General features: G+C 41.9%; 1 protein-coding gene across 4 annotated transcripts in view; it reads right to left on the bottom strand.

The window, feature by feature from the left end:
- Positions 1–2,609, bottom strand: part of TENM2 (teneurin transmembrane protein 2) — a 998,748-nt gene that overhangs the window by 153,821 nt on the left and 842,318 nt on the right. The gene's annotated exons all lie outside the window — the stretch shown is intronic.

Below are 2,609 nucleotides of genomic sequence, written 5' to 3'. Positions count from 1 at the left end.
TATTCCTAATAAGTTTATGCCTATTAAAAAGGAAGGGGGGATGAGACACAGCTGAGCCACTAAAAGTCTCACTGCTTCAGTTTTCTTATCTATACCATGAAGAAATGAAGTAGTTCCCCCTTTATCCGCAGTTTCACTTTCAGTTTCAGTTACCTGTGGTCAACTGCTGTCTGAAAATAGGTGAATACGGTACAGTAAGGAATTCAGAGAGACAGAAATTGCATTCACATAATTTATGTTACAGCTACTGCTTTAATTGTTCTATTTTATTATTATTGTTAATCTCTTACTGTGCCTAACTTATAAATTAAACTTTATCCTAGAAATGTGCATGTAGGGAAAACATGGTATGTGTAGGGTTTGTACCATTTGTGGTTTCAGGTACACACAGGGGGTCTTGGAATGTATGCCCTGAGGATAAGGACAGACTACTGTCATTGTGCCTCCTTCAAAGTGTAGTATGTATAATAAAGTATAATGATTAAATATGCTTGACTTATTAAAAAAAAAAGAAAAGGGGGCAGGTAGGCTGAAGACATGAAATTTCTAGCAGTTCACCCTTCAGCTGTACCCTCTTCCATCTGTTGGTGGGAAGAAGGTTGGAAAATCAGTGGGGATTGTCTGGGAGGAGACTACCTACAGCTTTAATTAGTTTGGCCTCAAAGGTGCCAATTCCCGCCTTTCAGAGTTCATCAAGAATGGGATTTCAGTGGTCAGTCTCCTTCAGGTCTTGGACTTCTCACTTCCACATCAGTTTGTAAAGAGCCTAACTTTCTAGTCTGCCTTCAAATTTGGGCCTAAAATCCTCCGGCTATGGAAGTGGCATTTGGAGGCCTTCAGAAACGATGGACACAGGTGTTTCAATGACTCCTGGTGTTATCCATGGTTTGGAATGCACAGGTCACAAGAATTCTGCATGTGTGTGTATACACATCTACAACCTGGGTGAGCTCCCTGTGCCATGCAGCGATGGCATACCTAATCATGTCACTTCCTAGTTACCTGCCCCACCCAACCTCATGAATCCCCTTTTGTTGTCATGTTTCTATGTAGTTTTTATGGTAATTAACTTTCCTCTGTGCATGTCTAATTTCCCAAAGATATAGTCAGCTATTCAAGACAGGGACTATGTTTATCATTGTTGATTTCCTTCTGTTGCTACATTCATCAATGGTGGCTTGATTAGGTAAACATTTCTCCTGTGTTTCTGATATTCAGAGATTTCCCAGTGGTAGGGGGTTGTGGGCAAGCACTAAATGGCCATTTATGAAAGATGTGGGAAGAACAGTCCCTGGAGTGAATCTCATGCTGTAAACACAATGCCTTTTTTTCTGGGGAAGTGCATGTTTGACCTTAATTGCAAACTGATTTGAAATAGAACTATCTCATAGTTGACATACAATGAAGGGGATATTTCCCCTCAAAATGCTTTAAAATAGGACAGTTGCCAAAACTATTGGGGGCGCTATTTTCTGTAGAAATTTTATCCTTATGAATGTACCAGAGAAGAAGAATGAGTTCAAAAGTGAGAACTTCAAAGCCGCACATTGAATTTAGATGAACTGTCTAAATGTAGGGATCATACTCTCTATCTCCAGGATGCTTAAACAGAGGAGTTTGTACAGAGTTGCTACAGAGGCTGATTGTCTAAGAGAGGGTAGTAAAAGAGCTTTGAACCCAGGGTGCTCAAGATTTAAATTAGGGAATATGCAAATATGAAGTAGCATGAGAAACTCTGGACTTTCTTAAAGTTTTGAGAGGGATTTAAGACAGTAAGTTTGTTCCATGCCAGTTCCTCCTGAGACTCATGCTAAGCTCTAGGTCAGGGATGGCAAGTGTGTGCGTGTGAACTACACTACGCACTACCTTTCCACACCACTGCAGACATCACTAATTGATCACGGCATCTCGTTCCCCTAAGCCTAGACAGAGCCTCAAAACTGTCAATGCAGTGCCCAGGCTGAGACTGGCAAGCAGGCAGAGTTGGTATTCAAGAGAAAACCTACTTGTCATTTCTGATCTAGGTAACAGTGAAGGTATTTCCTGGTGGGAAGACTAGAATCAACATCACTTCTCAGCCCCCTTCCAGCCCTGCACTGAAATAAGAAAACAGTGAGAAGTATGGTTGCACAATGTGTACTTGGATGAGCTTCCAAGGGCTGTTTCTGACTCTCTGACCTAAGGGTTATATATTGGATGGGCTGTCATGGATGGCAAAGAAAGTTACATCAAATCACCAACACTAGTCTCTGATTACATCCTCCTTCCTCCCAAAAGGTGGAGGGGGGTGGAAAGTAAGGTGCAAAAGTTTTGTCTTTTTTAATTGATAAAAAATATAGATAAAATTCTTTTCTTTTTTCCTTCCTTCCTTCCTTCCTTCTTTTTTGAGACAGAGTCTTGCTCTGTCACCCAGGCTGGAGTGCAGTGGCATGATCTCAGCTTACTGCAACCTCTGCCTCCCTAGGTTCAAGTGATTCTCCTGTCTCAGCCTCCTGAGTAGCTGAGACTACAGGTGCCTGCCACCATGCCCAGCTAATTTTTGTATTTTTAGTAGAGACGGGGTTTCACCATGTTGGCCAGGCTGGTCTCGAACTCCTGACCTCACGTGA

The sequence above is a fragment of the Mandrillus leucophaeus genome, unplaced genomic scaffold (genome assembly GCF_000951045.1).
Source record: "Mandrillus leucophaeus isolate KB7577 unplaced genomic scaffold, Mleu.le_1.0 Scaffold115, whole genome shotgun sequence".
Lineage (NCBI taxonomy): Eukaryota > Metazoa > Chordata > Mammalia > Primates > Cercopithecidae > Mandrillus > Mandrillus leucophaeus.
This window is presented reverse-complemented; position numbering and strand designations above follow the sequence as displayed.